Source organism: Oryctolagus cuniculus, chromosome 16 (assembly GCF_051225735.1).
Source record: "Oryctolagus cuniculus isolate XC-2025 breed Fujian yellow rabbit chromosome 16, ASM5122573v1, whole genome shotgun sequence".
Lineage (NCBI taxonomy): Eukaryota > Metazoa > Chordata > Mammalia > Lagomorpha > Leporidae > Oryctolagus > Oryctolagus cuniculus.
In genome coordinates, this window is record NC_142882.1 from 19,393,451 (window position 1) to 19,414,440 (window position 20,990).

Consider the following 20,990-nt stretch of genomic DNA (forward strand, 5'->3'; position numbering starts at 1 on the left):
CAGCGTGGACTCAGCGCGCGCGGGGCCGCCCTCGCGCCTGCGAGCTGCCTCGGATCCGAGGCTGGGACGCCGCCCCTGCGGAGCCTTCGGCGCGGAAGCTGCCCAGGGGCACTGGCCCTGGGGTCTGGCGGGGCGGTAGGCTAAGAGCCTGCCGGCGCGGCGAAAGCTCCAGACCGATCCCCGGAATTCACGGGACCACGGCCCTCCCTCTCTAGTTGGCGCCCCAAGAAGACGAGCCAACCTCCCCCCACACACACACACACACTCCGTGCGCTCTGCAGCGACGTGGAGGGGACCCGGGGGGACTCACCCCAAAGACTGAGGGGCTGCTGGCGTACGCGAGGCAGAGGCAGCTTCCACAGGGAAAATACGAAGTTCACAGAAAATCCAGTGCGGCGAGCACGCAGCCAAGACCGCGTGCTGAATTACCAGCTACACGGGCTCTTTCCCCGGCGTTGAACAGCCCACGACGAGACACTAGAATCCGGCCTTCCAGCTCCTGACCCCGGAACCTACGCAGACAACCCAACTCAAGTCTGACCGAACCTAGCTGCTCACTGCCTCTCCGCGCTCTTCCGTTTCATCCCGGGGGGAGGATCTTTGCAATTCCCCACCTCTGGTCTCCACACCAGACCTGCAGAGCACGTGCCCTAAAGACCCCGCCCTAATCTCAGGCTAAGTTTCGCCTGACTTCCACACCTCCCCCAAACCACCCCACATCTGGCGCGACCTCCCCTAGGCGAGAAGCATTCCTCGACCTAAAAACGATACAAAATACAAACAGGCGACCCCCGCCCCCAGGTGCCGGCCCTGGCCCAAATGTGTCAGCAAGTCCCTCCGCTTTGCTACAAAGAAACTAAATGTCCCGAGGAAAACAGTCTCATTCGCAAACAGGTGACCTGGCGCAGGAACTCAAAGCTCCCTGGCGCCCCGTCCGCGGAGAGCCGAGGCCTTGAGCTCTTCACTCTGGTTTGGCCACTGTGTGTGTGGGAGCTGCTTTAGCGCCACGGAGAACCACACGGTGCAGCCTAAAGCAATGTTACCCCTCCGCCCCTCAGCTGGGCCAACTTAATGAACCCCCGACAGAGCCGGACATACAGGTCAGCTGGGAGACCTGAGACTCGGGTGGAGGTAGGGGCTCCAGAGCCGAGTCAGCCGGCCCTTGTGAGTCACCAAGGTGCCAGCCGGCCAACGACGGGCTCCTGGCACACCCCTGCGGCTCCTACAGGCTCGGGGCACGCCCCTGCGCACCGAGGTGAGCACGGGTGGCAGGTGGGCTGCGCAAGGGCCGTGCCCACCTCTCCAGCTGCGAGAGTAGGGCCAGGGGGTTAAACAGCTCCAGGGTTTATCTGGGTGCCAGGGAGAGGAATCCACACCTCCGTGGGGTCCCAGTGCTTGGCTGGGCGAAGAGTGATTAAAGACCTGGCTCCCTAGTGCTGGGGCAAACAGCAAATGGCTCAGCTACACAGTTATGAAATATGATACAATCCCCCTCAAATGCCATTCTAAGCTGAAGAAACTCCAGCTAAGAGGCATCCAGGCCTACAGCCATGTTTTTCTCCCAGTTTCCCCTTTGCCCTACAAACAAGGCAGTCAAACTTCGGGGAAAGAGCAGGCATTCCATCCACCAGTGGGTAAGGGGCCTGTGTCGCGCTTTGTAGCTTTGGACCCCAGCTCTGACTCCTGACACCAGCTTCCTGCCACTGCAGACCCTGGGAGGCAACAGTGAAGGTTCAAGCAACCAGACTTCCACCACGACCCTGGGAGACCCGGATGGCGTGCCTGGGTCCCAGCAGCAGTCCAGCCCAGTCTCTGTCTGTCTGCCTCACAAATAAGTAATTCTTAAAAAAAAAAAAAAAAAAAAAAGCTTCTGTATATCAGTTGTTATTGTGACTTTTTTTTTTTTTTTTTGGACAGGTAGTTATAGACAGTGAGAGAGAAAGGTCTTCCTTCCGTTGGTTCACCCCCCAAATGGCCACCACGGCCGGCGCTGTGCTGATCCGAAGCCAGGAACCAGGTACTTATCCTGGTCTCCCATGGGGTGCAGGGCCCAAGCACTTGGGCCATCCTCCACTGCACTCCCGGGCCACAGCAGAGAGCTGGACTAGAAGAGGAGCAACCGGGACAGAATCCGGTGCCCCGACCGGTACTAGAACCTGGAGTGCCGGTGCCACAGGTAGAGGATTAGCCTAGTGAGCTGCAGCGCCAGCCAATGTGACATTTGTAAAACTTTTCGGGGGTGGGGGGGCGGGGGGGCATTTGGTTTGGCTGTCCAGACTCCTGCATCTCACATGGGAGCGCCTGGGTTCAGGTCCCAGCTCAGCTCCCAAGTCCAGCTCCCGCTGGTATGCACCCTGGGAGGCAGCAGGTTCCTGCCACGCACATGGGAGAACTGAATGGAATTCCCACCTCCAGGTTTTCACCTGGCATCTGGGAAGCAGACCAGCAGCTGGGAGCTTGCACTGCCTGTGTCTCTCTCTGTCCCTCAAGTACATAAATAAAAAATTTAAATAAGTAAGTAACTACACTTCTGTAATTGAACCCAAAATTTCTTCTTCTAAATTCATTTTAAAGTTTGTCTTTCATAAGCCAAATCATTATTGATAATAGCCAGACCTCCTTACCCCCAACAACCCCAAAACTACCTTTCAAATGGACTAGTAAATAAGATTCTAAGCACCATCTGAACCTATCCCTACAACACAGGAACTAAAAAAAAAAAAAAAAAAAAAAAAAAAAGGGCCAAGTTTTGGGTTTGTGTCTGCTTTTACAGCAAAAATTGGCCAAGGCTCCACAGTGCTGTGAAATCAACTGAAAAGTAGTAGCATCACCTACTGAATGTTCAAGGTACTGTACTTTTGGAAAAAAATTATTTGAAAGGTAGAATTACGGGGGTAGGGGGTGACAACAGAGGTCTTCCATCCCCTGGTTCACTCCCCAAATGGCCACAACGGCCAGGCTGAAACCAGGAGCTTCTTCTGGGTCTCCCACTGAGTGCAGGGGCACAAGGACTTGAGCCATCTTTTGCTGTTTTCCCAGTCGTATTAGCAAGGAGCTGGATCAGAAGTGGAGCAGCTGGGACTTGAGCCAGCACCCATATGGGATGCTGGCATCAGGGGCGGCAGCTTTACCTGCTACGCCACACTGCCGGTCCAATCAGAAAACCTTGAGGGGCTGGTGCTGTGGCATAGCGGGTAAAGCCGCTGTCTGCAGTGCAAGCATCCCATGTGGGTGCCGGTTCAAGTCCCGGCTGCTTCATTTCCAATCCAGCTCTCTGCTATGGCCTGGGGAAGCAGTGGAAAATGGCCCAAGTCCTTGGGCCCCTGCACCCATGGAGGAGACCTGAAAAAAGCTCCTGGCTCCTGGCTTCAGATCGGCCCAGCTCCAGGCCATGGTGGCCATTTGGGGAGTGAACCAGCAGATGGAAGACCTCTGTCTCTCTCTCCCGCCCTCTCCCTCCCTATCAGTATCTGCCTCTCTATAACTTTGCATTTCAAATAAATAAATTTTGCAGAGACAGGGAGGGGGCCTGCGCTGTGGCGCAGCAGGTTAACGCCCTGGCCTGAAGCACTGGTTCAAGACCCGGCTGCTCCACTTCCAATCCAGCTCTCTGCTATGGTCTGGGAAAGCAGTAGAAGATGGCCGAAGTCCTTGGAGCCCTGCACCCGCGTGGGAGAACCGGAAGAGGCTCCTGGCTCCTGGCTTTGGATTGGCGCAGCTCCAGCCATTGTGGCCAATTGGAAAGTGAACCATTGGATGGAAGACCTCTCTCTCTCTCTCTCTCTCTCTCTGCCTCTCCTCTCTCTGTGTAACTCTGACTTTCAAATAAAAAAATAAATCTTAAAAAAAATTTTTTTAATTAAAAAAATTTTTAAACAAAGAGAGAGAGATGGGAAGAAGCAGAGAGAGGGAATCTTTCATTTGTTGGTTCACTCCCCCAAATGGCCGCAACAGCCAGGGCTGGACCAGGCCAAAGCCAGGAGCCAGGAGATTCCTCCAGGTCTCCCACGTTGGTGCAGGGGCCCAAGCACTCGTGCCATCTTCTGCCTCCTTCCCAGGCCATTAGCAGGAGCTGGATCGGAAGTGAAGCAGCCAGGACTCGAACTGGTACCCATATGGGCCGCTGCCTACAGTGCAAGTTATGAAGGCTTTAGCCAATGTTGAGATCACTGCTGTTGGAGATAGCAGGCCCCTGTTGTTTTCTGCAAAGTTCTCTCAACAGAGTGGTCATTCAAAAATATAGCAAGCTGGGGACGGCGTTGTGGCGCAATGGAATCAGCTGCTGTCTACAACACTGGCATCCCATAAGAGTGCTGGTTCAAGTCCCAGCTGCTCCACTTCCAATGCAACTTCCTCCTAATGCACCTGGGAAAGCTGTGGAAGGTGGCCCAAGTGCCTGGGCCCCTGCACTCACACAGGAGATCCAGCGAGAGTTCTTGGCTCCTGGCTTCAGCCTAGTCCAGCCCAGTCCAGCCCTGGCCGTTGCAGCCACCCGGGGAGTAAACTAATAGATGGAAGATTCTTCTCTCTCTCTCTCTCCTTTGTCTCTCCCTCTAACTCTGCCTTTCAAATACAATAAATAAATCTTGAATATATATATACATATAAAGTTTTTTTTAATAACCCTTCTGAAAAAGAGCACTGTTTTCCATACTTGCATTTTTAGGACTCCAAATCTAAAACAGTTTCCACTGAATTTAGGAACAATATAACCATACTCCTTAAGGGAGGGTTGTTATAAAGTTTCTTATTTCACCCCAAATTCATGCTTGCACCGTGAGATGCCACAGACATGGTTTAGGAAAGGAAAGGAAAAGATTAATTTTTATGTGAATTTGATTTCCTTAGCACTGTGGTATTTTTTTATTCTTTTCTCAAGGACCAGAAGATTCCCAACAGGACTTAACAATGATGCATTATGAAAAATGTAACACTTGCGAGCCATGACCGCTGCCCGGTGTCATGTCTTCAGCCACGGCACTCTCACGCTCCAGGAGGAGTTTGTGGGAGACAGGTCAGCAGCACCTGTGGTTCCCATCTGTCGTTTATGTTGAAAAGCTCTCTAGACACGGTGCCCTCTGCCAAGGAGTGAGAGAGTGTGCGTGTGTGCTATCCTGAATGCAGTCTCTGACTGCAGCTCCTTATAGTCCATGTTTATGCAGCGTGGAGGGCAGGGAGGCGTGTGCTGTCCACAGCGAGTCCCTGGGTGGCCCTGGGCATGTCCTGCTGCTGCAGGTTCTAAGCACAAAGCCGCCCCTACAGGGTTAGGTGCACACTGCTCAGATGAACTGCAAGTGTGTCTCCCACTCTGTCTTCACTGGTATACGTCCCCAGTTGGCAAGGAAAGGCTCATTTGTGTCCATATAAGGTTTACACACACACACACACACACACACACACACACAAAAGTCCCACCTAATTTAGATCTGCTTAAAGTCTTTGAAAAACTAGTAAGTGAATTATGTTTTTTATCACTTAAAGAGTTTAAAGAAAAAAATTAGAAACACAGTCACAAGTCCAGTGACCAACCTATTCAAAACCTCCTGAAGAGCGTCAGTCACATCAACAGTCCACTAATAAACAGTGGACAGGAAGAAAAACGGGCTTTCAACACTCGGTATCCAGCTCACACTCCCCATCCAGCTCACACTGCCCTCTCTAGCCGGCAAATGGCAGGTCTTCCATCTGGACACATTCTGAAGAAATACGGTCCTCCCAAAGGTTGGCCCAGTAGGACAGGTACATGGACACACACGCACACGCGCAGCCCTCTTTCTGTTCTCCTTCACAACCTGATGACAAACAACCACGCCCCTGTGCAGGCACAAGCAGCCCTGCGTTTACCTACTACTGTTCTGGGAAGAGTAAGACCTTTATTTCAAACTTAGGTCAAAAGACAATGATCGGTAGGGGTATTAGGCTACATCTAAAGCCTAAACCTTGAAAATGAAATGAAAGATTAAAAGTTGTTCTGGTATGTTAAGAATTTTAGGGGCCGGTGCTGTAGAGTAGCTGGTAAAGCCGCTGCCTGTAGTGCCGGCATCCCACATGGGCACCGGTTCGAGTCCCGGCTGGTCCACTTCTGATCCGGCTCCCTGCTATGGCCTGGAAAAGCAGTAGAAGATGGTCCAAGTCCTTGGGCCCCTGCGCCCGCGTGGGAGACCCGGATGGAGCTCCTGGCTCCTAACTTGAGATTGGTGCAGGTCCAGCTGTTGCAGCCATCTGGGGAGTGAACTAGCGGATGGAGGACCTCTCTCTTTCTCTCCCTCTGCTTCTCCTCTCTCTATGTAACTCTGAATTTCAAATAAATAAATAAATCTTTTACAAAAATAAAGAATGTTAGACCAGGGGCCAGCATTGTGGCACGACGGGTTAAGCCTCTGCCTGCAGTACTGGCATCCCATATAGGCACTCGTTCTAGTCCCTGCTTCTCCACTTCTGATCTGGCTCCCTGCTGATGTGCCAGGGAGAGCAGTGGAAAAATCACCCAAGTCCTTGGGTCTCTGCACCCCTGTGGGAGAACTGGATAAAGCTCCTGGCTCCTGACTTCAGCCTGGCCCAGCCCTGTCCATTGTGGCCATTTTGGGTGTGAACCAGTGGATGGAGATCTCTCTCTCTCCCTTTCTCTCTCTGTAACTCTTTCAAATAAATAAAATTTCAAAAAAAATATTTAAGATATACTTATTTATTTGAAAGTCAGAGTTACAGATGAGCAAGGGCAAGACAGAGAGAGAGTTCTTCCACTTGTTGGTTCGCTCCCCAAACAGCCTCAACGGCCAGAGCTGGGCCGATCGGAAGCCAGGAGCCAGGAACTTCTTCTGGGTCTCCCACATGGGTGCAGGGGCCCGAGCACTTGCACCTCCTTCTGCTGCTTTCCCAGGCCATCAGCAGGGAGCTGGACTGGAAGTGGAGCAGCCGGGACTCGAACCAGGGCTCACATGGGATGCTGGTGCCACCGGTGGAAGCTTAACCTAGTATGCCGCAATACCGGCCTCAATAAAATAAATCTTAAACAACAATTTTTAGACCAGCTTAAGTGATGATAATGGGAGGTGGTAGTTGGGGGGTGGCAGGGTATCTGGCACAGCAGTTAAGATGCTGCTTGGTGAGGGCCAGCGCTGTGGCATAACAGGTAAAGCCACCGCCTGCAGTGCTGGCATCCCATATAGGCTCCAGTTCGAATCCTGGTTCCTCCACTTCCAATCCAGCTCTCTGCTGTGGCCTGAGAAAGCAGTAGAAGATGACCCAAGTCCTTGGGTCCCTGCACCAATGTCGAAGACCCAGAAGCAGCTCCTGGCTCCTGGCCTCAGATCAGCTCGGTTCTGGCCGTTGCAGGCACCTGGGGAGTAAACCAGGAGTCGGAAGACCCCCCACCCCCCGCCTGCCTCTCTATAACTCTGCCCTTCAAATAAATAAATAAATATTTAAAAAGAAAGAAAGAAAAAAAGAAAAAGATACTGCTTGGCACGCCCACATCTCTTATCAGTGCCTGGGTTCCTCTCCTGACTCAGGTCCCAATTCCGGCTTCCTGTTAACGTGCACCTTGGGAGCCAGCAGGTGATGGTCTTAGTTTGAGTGGTTCAAAGAGCTGTCATCATGTGGGAAAACCAGATTGAGTTCCTGGCTTCTGACTTCAGCCTGATGCAGACCCAGCTGTTGTGAGCACTTGGGGAGTGAACCAGTGGGTGGGAGAGCTCAGTGTGCCTGCCTTACTCCTCTCTCTACTTATCTTTTCAAATAAAAAAAAAAAAAAGTTTAAATATAATTCTTAAAGGAAAAAATTCAAAAGCAGCCCTCAAATTTGTTTTCTTAGGGGCCGGCACTGTAGCATAGCAGGTAAAGACACCACCTGCAGCACCAGCATCCCATATGGGCACCGGTTCAAGTCCCAGCTGCTCCACTTCTTTTTTTTTTTTTTAAAGATGTATTTATTTACTTTGAAAGTCAGAGTTACACAGAGAGAGAAGAAGCAGAGAGAGAGAGAGAGAGAGAGAGAGAGAGAGAGGTCTTCCATACGCTGGTTCACTCCCCAGGTGGCCGCAACAGCTGGTTCTGTGCCGATCAGAAGCCAGGAGCCAGGAACTTCTTCCAGGTGTCCCACGTGGGTGCAGGGGCCCAAGGACTTGGGCCATCTTCTACTGCTTCCCCAAGCCAGAGCAGAGAGCTGGATCAGCAGTGGAGCAGCCGCGACTCGAACCAGCACCCATATGGGATGCTGACACTGCAGGCGGCGGCTCTACCCACTATGCCACAGTGCCAGCCCCTGCTCCACTTCTGATCCAGCATCCAGGGATGCTAATGTGCCTGGGAAGGTAGTGGATGATGGACCAACTGCTTGGGACCCTATCACCCATGTGGGAGACCTAGATGGAGTTCCAGGCTCCTTGCTTCGGCCTGAACCAGTCCCAGCCACTGCAGCTATCTGGGAGGTAAACCAGCGGGCAGAGTATGTCTTTCTCTCTCTCCCTCTCCCTTTCTCTCCCCTGCTCCTTAACTGCCCTTCGAATAATAAAATAATAAGTCTTTAAAAAGAAAAAAGAAAATGTGCCTGCCAAGGGGTTAGATAATGAAAAGAAAAAACAAACAAACAGGGAGTCTGAATGGCCTGATTTAGCAGAATATCACTGGTTTCCAATCAAAGAGGCTCACTGAAAACTGAATTCAAATATTATCTGCATTTGAGTTCAGCCTAGGAGCCTACGATGGCTCTCTTCTTTTGCTCATCCCTGGAAATGACGGCACATTTTACAAGACCTTCTTCCTCTGAAATAACGCTGGGCTTTTCTTGACAAAGTTCTCAGCGCAAACTCTGACGGTCAAAGGTGCTCGCTCACCTGGCCGTTCTGCACTGCCACGTCCCAGAGTGGCCACGCCATTCCTCTGGCCTTCCTCTCCCCGGAAGGCCTGGCCACGTAACAGGTTAGTTGCTCCCACGGCCCCCGCCCTCCTTCACGCAGCTACGACACTGAGTGCCAGCACCTGAGAGCCTCAGCGGGCTCAATGAGAACTCTCGCCCCACTGAGAAGTGCGGTTTCTCCAGCACATACTACTGCCTCACAGAGTGCAGTCAGCCATCCTACTCCACACGTCACTGCAAGTCCACACAGAAAGTACACCAAGGCCACGCTGCGGCAGTGCGCGACCGGGACATCACCGGCCCTCGGATGCTCACAGCCTGTGGCCCAAAGTAGACTGGCTTACTCTTTTACTCTTAGGTAGTGTGTTTGTGTGTGTGTGTATATATACTTTTTTTTTAAGATTTACCTATTCATGGGGCCAGCATAGTAGGTTAAGCTGCCACCTACAGTGCCGGCATCCCATATGGGCGCCAGTTCAAGAACCAGCTGCTCCACTTCCGACCCAGCTCTCTGCTATGGCCTGGGAAAGCAGTAGAACATGGCCCAAGTCCTTGGGCCCCTGCACCCATGTGGGAGACCCGGAAGAAGCCCCTGGCTCCTGGCTTCGCATCGGCACAGCTCCGGCCATTGTGGCCATTTGGGGAGTGAACCAGTGGATGGAAAACACCTCTCTCTCTCTCTCTCTCAACCTCTGCCTCTCTGTAACTCTGCCTTTCAATAAATAAGCAAAAATAAGTATTTTTAAAAAAATTAGGCAGATACCAAACATAAAGCTAATATATTAAAAAAAAATCTGCTTGGGGGCCAGCGCCTATGGCCAGGTTCTAGTCCCGGCTGCTCCTCTTCCAGTCCAGCTCTCTGCTGTGGCCCAGGAGGGCAGTGGAGGATGGCCCAAGGGTTTGGGCTCCTGCACCTGCATGGGAGACCACGAGGAAGCAGCTGGCTCCTGGCTTCAGATCAGCGCAGCACCAGCCGTGGCGGTCATTTGGGGAGTGAACTAACGGAAGGAAGACCTTTCTCTCTGTCTGTCTCTCTCTCTCTAACTCTGCCTGTCAAAAAAAAAAACAAAAAACAAACAAAAAAAAAAAACTACTCATTTGAAAGGCAGAGTGACAGAGACCTTCTATGTGCTGGTTCACTCCCCCAAATGCCTGCAACAGCCAGAGCTGGGTTAGGCTGAAGCTAGGAACTCCATCCAGGTTTCCCACAGGGGTGGCAGGGATCCAAGTACTTGAGCCATCTTCTGTCACCATCCAGGCACATCAGAGCTGAACTGGAAGCAGCGGCCAGGACTTGAACCAGCACTCCCCACGGGATGACAGTGTAGCAAGCGGCAGCTTAACCTGCTGCACTACAACGCTAGCCCCATCTTGGGCAGCATTAACCGCCACAGACAGCAATGAGACGGACAGTCAGACGGGCGATAATTCTCTAACCACCACCTGCACTAGGGACCTGCAAGGATCTGACTGCTGCTGTGTGCTCAGCACCCCTCTCCCCACACCCCCTGAGAGAGGAAAGAGGGGTTCAAAAAGATTAGGCTGCTTGCAGTGAGGCCACTTCCCAGAGGCCACATGCCAGCAAGTGGAATCCGGATCCAAACCCCGAGTTTTTCTGGCTCTCAGATATCTACTGCACACAGACCCCCCCCCCCCATGGTTCTGCAAAGCACAAAGGCACAGATAACTGCACACCACTCTGAGAGCACAGGGACGAGTCCTTGCTGTGTGCGCCTCCCATTCCACACGCACACCTCCAGCGCGCAGCCCGCGGTGCAGGCAGGCCCCCGAGAACGCTGCGATCAGGACCACGCAGCAGGAAGTCGCCTGTGGGACACCCCTCCGGACAGGCCTCTGAGTTCGGAGGAACACGAGCCCACGCCCCAGCACTGCCAAGTGCAGGCCCACTGGTGCTCCCACCGCTGATCAAGTGGCTTACCGAGGGAAAAGGGGAACTCGAACCTGTTCTCCCTGCTCACGTTTCAGCCCACATAAACTCAGCCTGAAGGAAGAAAGAACAGGAAGTGAAGAAGGTGCAGGCACCCACTTCCCAAGGACAGCAGGAGCCCAGAGGTGGGAGCCTGGTCACATGCACAGTTGCGTTATGTGTCCACGCCCACTTCCGGCCTGGGACTGCCTCTCCACCTCGGGAGTCAGTGCTTGGGTAGAAAGAAAAAAAGCCGACCAGAAAGTTTCCTTGTAACACTCTGGGCCCTAAGTGAGGATCCAGCCCGCTCTGTGGCGCCACCCCTCACAGATACACTGCAGAAAGGCACCTGTCACACATCTGACCCAAGTGGACGAACAGCAAATCTAACTCTTGGAGCTAAAACAGCACCTTGCAGGTGCCAGTGTGAGAGGGAGGCCCTCGCACCGAGTCCACCAGCACACAACAGGGCAGCCGTCCACCATCGGACCTCACTTGTTCTACTTCCAACAGCCACACAGCCTCTTTCCTGGTGTGTTTGTTGCTGTTGTTGTTTTAATTTCAAGCAAAGTGGGGAGGGCTTTCAGAGCTATTCACTCTTTGTAGTCCCATGAAGAAATGCCACGTGGTTCCAAACACACGCACTACTGCCAGCTTCAAGAAAGCTAAACTGGAAATGCTCCCTTGCAGTGACCACCCCAGACGCTTGCTGCTCCAAGGTCACAGCCACAGTCCTGGTGGATCAGCTGTGGCCGACAACCAATAATCAACAGGGACAATGCCGTCATGTCGGCCGCCTTCTAGCGGGAGGAGACAGAAGCTGAGAACATGAGAGGGGCAGTGAGGTTTCACTTCTGAATCTCCACCACAAGCTCCCAGTGAGGCTGCGGCACCCAGGGATATGCCCAAAGAAACCCCACGGTGTCCTTCCATTTTTGTTCACTTGTCCGCAACTGGGATACAAGGAGCTTGAGGGCCGAATGCTAGACCCCCAGCACCCAGCACGGGCACTGCAGGTGCACAAACATTCCCAAGACTTAATACTTTGTAATGTTTTAACCACATTTAAATTATTTTTTTAAAAAACTTAATCATTTGACAGACAGAGTGACAGAGAGGGAGGGAAAGACAGAAGGGGAGAGATCTTTCATCCTTTGGCTCACTCCCCAAATGGCCACAGCAGCCAGCACTGGGGCAGGCCAAAGCCAGGAGCCAGGAACACCATCCGGGTCTCCTACTCACTCGGCTGGCAGGGCCCAAGCACCAGGACAGTCTTCAGCTGCCCCCCTCCAGCCAGGCATACTGGCAGGGAGCTGGATCAGAAGTGGAGCAGCCAGTAGCTGAACAGGGTAGCCAGCCCCATCCCCCCTTCTTTTTTTTTTTTTTTTTTAATAAGACACCGTACTTTATGGTCACACAGGAAAACCTGCCTTGTGGGCCAGGTTGGGGGAATCGGCTCGTATTTAAACAACACACCAGCATATGCCAAGGCAGTCAGGGCACAGAGAGGATACAAAGCAAACTTCATAGCAGACGTTTAAAATAAATCCACTCATTTGGATGGAACCGCTCCATACGCTAGTTCCTTCCCAACTCCAAAAGGGCCCGGCTAGTTTCTCGTCTTCAAGCTCTCTCAGGGATCCAATGCCCCCAGTGCCGTCTCCAGCAGGAAGGAAGCTCTGACTTCCCCAGCTATTTCAGGTATATAAATCAGCAGCTTATAATCCAGAGTTAGGAGCTGGGCCGTACTCGGACCCACATGCCTTTTAGAGCTGCCCACCAACGGATAACCACGTTACATTACATCTAATAAATGTACCAAGATCAATATCACTTCTAAGTATCCAAGGTTTTTTATTGCTATAAGGATCTTTCAATTAAAAAAAAAAGTTTTAAAAAAACATCCTGCTAGATAAAGACTTGCTGTTGGCGCCACGGCCCACCAGAGTGCAGTCCGTGGCACAGGAGAGACACAGCACAATCTCAAAGGGGAGCATGAGCCCTTTGAAGCTTAAAAATTTTTTATATTTAAAAAAATTAGGTGGCAGAGCGGGTAACGCTGCCACCTGCAGTCCCTGCATCCCATATGGGCGCCGGTTCAAGTCCCGGCTACCCCACCGCCGAGCCAGCTCCCTGCTGTGGCCTGGGAAAGCAGCAGAAGATGGCCCAAGTCCTTGGGCCCCTGCACCCGCATGGGAGACCTGGGAGAAGCTCCTGGCTTCAGATGGGCACAGCTCTGGCCGTTGCAGCCAATTGGGGAGTAAACCAGTGGATGGAAGACCTCTCTCTCTCTTTTTCTGCTTTTCCTTCTCTCTCTGTTTAACTCTGACTTTCAAATAAATAAGTGAATCTTTAAAAAATGATAATAGGGCCAGCGCCGCGGCTCACTAGGCGAATCCTCCGCCTTGCAGTGCCAGCACACCGGGTTCTAGTCCCGGTCGGGGTGCCGGATTCTGTCCCGGTTGCCCCTCTTCCAGTCCAGCTTTCTGCTGTGGCCCGGGAGTGCAGTGGAGGATGGCCCAAGTGCTTGGGCCCTGCACCCCATGGGAGACCAGGAGAAGCACCTGGCTCCTGCCATTGGATCAGTGCGGTGCGCTGGCCACAGCACGCCGAGCGCGGCGGCCATTGGAGGGTGAACCAATGGCAAAGGAAGACCTTTCTCTCTGTCTCTCTCTCTCACTGTCTACTCTGCCTGTCAAAAAGAAAAATAATAAAAATAAAGTAAAAAAAAATAATAATAAACTTTGCTCCTTGCTCATGGAATGTAATAATTGTCCTTAAAAGAAATTTAGGATTGATGGGTATTTCTTTGCTTCAGTACCAAAGTCATTTTGTATGTGTGCGTGTGTGTGTCTAGAGAGACAGAGGTAAGGTATATTTCAAGAGAAAAAAAAAAACAACAACAACACCTTTTCTGCAAACTTAGAAGCAGCCCACTAGGGGCCCAGCTCAGACCTGTTATGCCCCTGGGTTTTATCTGTGGGAAGGAGAGTGCCATCTGTCCCCACACTAGTAAGGGGAGAAAGCAGGGCCCAATTCATAGGCCATGATTCAAGAGATTTGGCTAAAAAAAAAAAGGAGCTGCTGTTGCGGTGTAGCTGGTTCAGCCACCACCTGCGACATCAACATCTCCTGTGGTTACCGGTTCAAGTCCCAGCTACTCCACTTCCAATCCAGCTCCCTGCTGATGCATCTGGAAAGCAGTGGAAGATGGCCCCCCTGCACCCACAGGCAAGACCCAGATGAAGTTCCTGGCTCCTGGGTTAGCCCAGCCCAGCTCCAGTGGTTGCAGCCATTTGGGGAGTGAACCAGCGAATGGAAGATCTCTAACTCTGCGTAAATAAATAAATTTAAAAAAAAAAGAAAAAATCAGGGTCCGGCTTCTCTACCCCACACTCCATTCCCGCCCCGTGTTCCCTGCCCCCAGAAGCTGCGTTAGCAACTCCACAGACAGCTCTCTAGCTCCGTGGTCCTGGGAGTCAAGGTGAATTCTGACCGCTGTGGGCGCAGAGCGCACACTGGCCCTCTCAAAGTACTATTATTGTGTGGCGTCAAACGCCTTTGTACATCACTTTGCCAGCCTTTTGTCCCCAAATCTGATCCATTACCATGGAAGAATGGTGCTTCTCCCAAGGTTCTAAAGTGGAAGCACGGATCACGGATCACTGCCGGTAACGGCTGCCTAGCACGCGCTCACGCAGTTTCAAAATATGGTTGGGCTCCCGACATTCTGCTTCCCCTGCTTTTTTTCCTTCTCGCAATCCTCCAAGTTCGTTATAATCTACTTCGCCTTTGGTCTAATTAGAGTGATGCATCTCCCTACTTGCCTCTAACTCCCAAATTACCCCCATTTGATGGAGGGAGATGCCAAGGCTGAGGCAAACACACACTCCCTGCCACACAGCAAATTCACCGCCCGAAAAACTGCTGCAAAGAGACTCAGGGGGGCTGTGGGTCTCCCAAGAGGCACACCAGGCTTCCTTCTCTTTGGGCAGTACTCAGTGTTAGCAAAATGTCAAGCACTTCCTGGTCTGGAGATCCAAGCCAGGATCTTAATCTCACGAGCAAAACAACCGACCTTGATTGCACACCAGCCATGTGCCAGTGGCTGCCTCCAGTTAATTATCCTCGATTCATTCATTCATCCAACCAAAAACAGAAGCCGCCACCCAACAGGAGGCGCCTTCACACCCGTTCAGAGATGGCTTCCCTCAAACACTTAGCGACTTGTCCAGGGCCACACACCCAGGAAAGACAGAGGCAGGGTCTGCGCTAGGTGCTTCTGACTCCAAAGTCGCCCGTTCCCTTTTTCATACCTACGCAGGTACGTCTCTGCCCTCTTTTGGGCACCCTCCAGGACCCCTAGTCCCCGCAGTTTTCCCTTCCCCAAGGGGCAGTGCCTACAGCTGACCAAGAAGAGGCAGGAGAGCAGCCAGCCAGGTCGGCAGCAGAGCCTCCTGCCTGGACTTGACTACCCCAGGAGCGGAGGGCCCAGGAACCTCTCCAAGTGCTTCTCCACAGAAGAAAATAGATCGAGTTGCAACTTGTGTCCACACGGTCCACCGACAGATTTAGACCTCAAATTATAGGCTCTCCACAAAAGGACTCAAATTAGGCAAGGCCCAGAGGGAAGCGGACGGGAGAGAGATCGCCTTAAGTCAAACCGTGAAGCGAACGGCGGCGGGCGTGGGGGCAGAGGGGAGAACCTGTTCAAACACTGAACCGCGCGCGCCTCCGCCCAGCCCAGCGCACCCCACGACTCCAGCCTGAGACCCGGGCGGGCACGAAGTGGTTACAAGTTACTCAGGTTTCAAGCCCAGGTTCCTGTCCTCTCTCGACCATCTCTCAATGCCAGCATTCATGTGCTGGGGCTCCAGAGAGCTCTGCGTTGGGCAAAGCAGATAAAATTAGCTACTGCAGTGAACTTGGAATCCAGGGTGGGCCATTAAAAAAAAAAAAAAAAAGCACATAGGAGATGTGTAAAAGCCACGTAAAAACTTCCTTTGCGCCGAGCCAGTCACCTAAAACTTTTTTTTAAAACTGCAGTTGAGAGCCGCGTCTCCACCCTCCCTGGACCCAAGGTGACCCATTTCCTGCTTCTGGCCCTGCCTCCCAGGCCAGAGCGGCCCACAGCCGGGCAGCCTCCCTGGATCGAGGGGTGAACCCGAGCACCCACGGAGAGAGAGACGCAGCCGGAAGACCCGAGGGAGCACTTTCTTCTCCTTTTGCTGCCGGTGGGGAGGGGAGGGCCACTACGCAGAGGGAGGACCGAGGGATGGGACAGGAAGTGTGGGTCGGTCCCCAGGCTGCCAGGGCGATAATGGGGAGACGACGTTTCTGCCCTGTCCCGCCTGCCTCTGCGCTGCTCTGACCACACTTCGGTGGCCTTGTGGCTGCAACTCCTGTGCCCCCCACCCCCCCAAATCTAGCAGCTCTAGCCGTCGGGCAACGGCGCTTTGGGCCTCTCGGTCCACAAATTCCCCTCAAGCCACAAAATCCTGCAGGCCCAGGCCAGAGAAGATCCTGGATCCAACTGGCAAGACTCCTCGTGGCGGGTGGAGGTGGGGGTGGGGCGCATTTCTGGCCTCCCCCCTCCCACGGAGGTGGACAGGTGCCACCCACCGGAACAGGGGGACACTGAAGCTGGGGGCTGAAGAGACAAATGGAGAGTTTCTCCTGGAGAGAATCCAGACAGAAGGTTCCAGAAAGGGGGGAAGGCCTCGGGCCCAGCACAGGGGGAGCTCTGGGAGAAGGGGCCCGCCGGGTGCCCCGCAGAAGCGCCGGCTTGCTCATCGCAGGCTTGTTCCCAGCCAGGCCTGGGGCTTCCTGAATCGCAGCCAGGACGGGCAGAGAAGCCGGGGGAGCCCTCAGAAAACTGTGGCATCCAGAGACGAGTAGGGGGCTCGAAAGGCCAGAACCACTCAGAGCCGCCTGAGGATCTGGTCACTCCCGGGCATCCCAGAGCAGGCGCTCGTCCCCAAGCGGGGACCTGGCCAGCGGCCGAGACACCGGCTGGGGCCACCCACATCCCACCTTGGGATGCACGGGTTCAAGTCTGGGCTCCAACTTCCGGCTAGTGCACTTGGGAAGGCGGCGGATGATGGCTCGGATACTTGGGCCCCTGCCACCCCTATGGGGAGACCCGGATGGAGCTCCTGGCTCCAGCCTGGCCCAGCCCTGGCTGTGGTGGGCATTTGGGGAGTGAACCCGTGGATAGGATCAGAGATCTCTCTCTCTCTCTCTGCCTTTCCAATAAGCAAAAATAAGCCAACAAATAAAAGTTAAAAAGCAAAAGTGCGGCACCACTCAGAGAAAGTTGTTGACCAAAGCAGGAGGGGACAAAAAAAAAAAAAAAAAAAAAGGGCAGGCAAGGAGGGGGGAGGGGCTGGCAGGGATCTCCTTGGAGATTGTTGGGGTCCCGTGCAGAGGTAGGGTACCCCCCAGGTAAGTGGGGGTGCCCCCGGAAGCAGGCGGGGATCCCCTCAGACAGCAGGGGGCTCCTGAGAGAAGCTGGGACCCCCCCCCCGAGGGAAGCAGCGGCCCCCATGGAAAGTGGGGGGGGGTCCCAGGGAAGTGAGGGGCCCCTCAGAAAAAGGTCTCCTTAACGAAGTGGGGAGGGGTCTCCCCGAGGCCGGGGACCCCTCCGCGGCTCAGAGAAAGGGTCTCCCCAGCGAAAAGTGCAGAAGCGGAAGCCCAAGGCACCGGAAGCCGGGGACCCCTGCGGCTCCCGCCCCTCACTCACCCAAGTTGCCTGGCGAGCCCGCCGCTGGCGCCTGGGCCCCCGGACGGCCTCGGGCGCGGCGGGCGCGGCGGGTCCGGGCGCGTCCCGCGGCGACTGCGGCTCCCTCAGGTGGCGCCCGCGGCTCGACGGACGACCGACCGACCGACCGACTGCGCGGGCGGCGCGGGGCGCGCTCCGGCGGCGGGGGTGCGCGTGCGCGCGCCGGGGCGCTGACCCCGGGCGGGAGGAGCCGGCGCGCCGCGCTCGGAGCGGCCGCTCGGTCTCGCGGCTCCGTCTCACACTGAAATTGCCCGCTTCGCAGCCCGGCTTCCCCGGTTGCTAGGCAGATTTCGCCTCGCACACTTCCGGGTTGAGGCGCGTCTCTCCGAGTGGCGGCGCCGCAGGCCAATGAGGTCCGTTTGAGGCTCCCAGGATCCGCACCTCACAGAGGGTGTGGCCTGCCTCACGACAGACAGCGCGCGGCGGCCAATGACCGCGCGGGCCGGCTGGTCTTCAAGAGCGCGCCGGCGGCCGGGGCGGGCCCGAACGGGGGGGGCGGGACGAGGTGATTGACATGCGTCCGATCAATGAGAGACAGGAGCGGGCCGAAGGGCCAATCATAATTCTCCAGGGGCGGGACCTAGGCGCTGGGGCGGGAACGCCGCTAGAGGCGGGGCCTGGAAGACGCGTCACTCGGTGGCCGGCTCGCTTGGACCCCAGAGGGCGGTTCGGCTGGGCCTCCCGGCGGCCGGCGACTGTCTGGGCAGGGGGTTCCCCACAGTGCTCAGCAGGGGCGCCCCACCCACAATGCACCGGCGGCGGCCTGGGCCGGGCGGGCGTGGGGCAGTGACGCAGGCGGGGCCACGGGAGGCGCCTGAGAGGAGACTCCCGGGCGCGAGTCCTGGCCGGGCCTTGTTCCTCGGGGGCTTCTCTCGCCTCGTGCTCTTTCCGGTCCGGAGTCGTGGCCTCGACCCACTTCTGAGGAGAATCTCGGGGATTCTGGCCCCCCGGCGCCGTTCTGAGGCGAATCTTCGGGATTCTTCTCTGCCCCGGCCCCCCTCGTTCTGAGGAGAATCTTCGGGAATCGTGGCCCTGGCTCCTCGGGGGGCGTTTGTACCAAAGACCGTAACCCACCAGGAGTTGAGAGCTTTTGCTGCTGTCTTTCCCCAATTGGCTGTTCACTCCTTGCCTGATTGGCACCCCCGAAGGAAGGACGCTGTCGTGGACCTTAGTAGGCATCCAGTGTCCTTTCAGTGGAAGGGCTGAAGAAGGCAGCCGTGGGCAAACCTGCAACATGGAAGACGCCGCGATGTGGCGAGACTATCACCTCCTCCACTCGGTGTGCCCGGAAACGTGCCCCGTGTCCTGAATTTGAGGACTGAACTTATGAGACGAGGTAGATGCTATCAAGGGAGCTTGGCCTGCTACTACTAGGACACAGAAAGTTCTTTTCAAGAGATACCAGGAATAGGTTGTCTGGATGTGGAGGAGCGAGCGATTAAATGAGATAGTAGACGGGAGAGTGCTTTGGAAACCTTGAGACACTGTGCCCACGTGGGAAAGGAGGCTTGTTATTGTTACAAGTGAACGGATGTTCCTAAAAGGAGAGTAGAGAAGAAATTCAAAGTTACAATGAAGGGAGGCTGGCAGCCTGTTGTCCAGTGACAAGACTGGCAGAGTCCTGGGCTAAGAACAGACCCTTGGAAACATGGAGGCGCCTTCCCTGGGCGCCTTGTTTGCACCTCTGTGTGGCTCTTGACACGTGATGCAGGTGTCTGCAACAATCCACGTGGGCCATGAACACTTAGGCTTTTGTAGCTGGCATAGCCGGGGTCAGACTGTGTCTGAGGTTCCCCCAGAGAGACAGAATTTAACTCAGAAGTTAAACTGAACTCATTGTCTGGGTTCAAGTCCTGGCTCCATCTGCAATCCAACTTCCTGTTAACCCATCCCATCCTAGGAAGCAGTAGATGACTCAAGTGCTTAGGCCCCTGCCACCCCCATGGGAGACCCGGATGGAGTTCCAGGCTTCTGGCCTCAGCCTGGCCCAGCCCTGGCTGTTGTAGACATTTGAGGAATGAAGCAGGCCACGGATGAGCTGTCTGTGTCTCTCTGCCTTTCAAATAAAATGAAAATACATTTTTAAAAATGAATTTAAACAGGACATGGGTCTCTAAGGGTTACACTGCAGATTGTGACTTGGAAATTCCCTGCAAAGTACTTGGGTACTTGGTGCACAGTAGGACTCTCACATTTCTAATGTTGTTCCAGTCGCTACCTGGAATGCGTCCCAGTAGCAGGAATCTCACTTACTCGTTTAAGGAATTCCTCTGTCCATTTCACAAGACTTCATCATTGTTGAGTCAAACTGGGATCAAAGAGTAGCTTATGGGGCCGGCACCATGACGCAGCGGGTTAAAGCCCCAGCCGACAGGTTTTGGTGGGTTTGGGTTTTTGTTTTGTTTTCTGTTTGTTTGTTTGTTTGTTTGGAGATGGAGACTGACAGAGAGAGCTCCATCTGCTGGTTCACTCCCCACATGCCCAAAATGGCTGCGGCTGTGCCCGGCCAAAGGCTGGAACTCAATCGAGGTCTCCCCTATAAATGACAAGAACACAGCTGCTTGAGCCATCATGGCTGCCCCGCTGGGTCTGCATTAGTAGAAGACCAGAGCCAAGAGCTGGGAATCAGATGCAGGTACTCCGATGTGGAACACAGGGTGTCCTAACCAGTGTCTTTACCGCTGACGAGAAAGGCCCGCGCGCACCCAGCTTGCCTTGTCTAAGTCTCACTTTGGGGCTCCTATGCAAAAAAAGGTGAAAGGAACGTGGGTCCTATGCCACGGAGTCCTCCCTCATGCAAAGCAGAGCCATATGAAGAACCTTAAACTACAGAGAGCATTGTGGTGCAGCGAGTTAAGCCGCCACTTGCAATGCTGGCATCTCCTGTTGGAGCGCCAGTTCCAGGCCCGGCCACTCCACTTCGCATCCGGCTCCCTGCTAATGCGCCTGGGAAGCAGCAGGGGATGGTCCAAGTGCTTGGGCCCCCGCCATCCACATGGAAGACCTGGATGAGTTTCCTGCCTCCTGGCTTTGGCCTGGCCCAACTCTGGCTATTGCAAGGAAGTGAACTAGCAGATGGAAGCTCGCTCGCTCTCTCTCTCTCTCTCCCCCTCCCCCACCCCACCACTCTGCCTGTCAAATAAAAATAAATAAATCTTAAAAAAAAAGAACTTAGGCCGGCGCCGTGGCTCAATAGGCTAATCCTCCACCTTGCGGCGCCGGCACACCGGGTTCTAATCCCGGTCGGGGCGCCGGATTCTGTCCCGGTTGCCCCTCTTCCAGGCCAGCTCTCTGCTATGGCCAGGGAGTGCAGTGGAGGATGGCCCAGGTGCTTGGGCCCTGCACCCCATGGGAGACCAGGAAAAGCACCTGGATCCTGGCTCCTGCCATCGGATCAGCGCGGTGCGCCGGCTGCAGCGGCGGCC

The 20,990-nt window shown here is 54.4% G+C and overlaps 1 protein-coding gene across 7 annotated transcripts in view; it reads right to left on the reverse strand.

The window, feature by feature from the left end:
• GATAD2A (GATA zinc finger domain containing 2A) overlaps positions 1–17,863 on the reverse strand; it is a 94,839-nt gene extending 76,976 nt beyond the window's left edge. For 2 of the 7 annotated variants that reach the window (XM_051828219.3, XM_051828214.3), the window contains exon 1: positions 17,527–17,863. The gene's annotated coding sequence lies outside the window, so the exon portion shown is untranslated. Of the gene's footprint in view, positions 1–310; positions 667–899; positions 1,013–10,796; positions 10,940–17,526 lie in introns of those variants that run through there. The other 5 variants (XM_070059075.2, XM_051828216.3, XM_089315769.1 and 2 more) reach the window with 5 other exon arrangements.
• Positions 17,864–20,990: the final 3,127 nt, after the last annotated feature.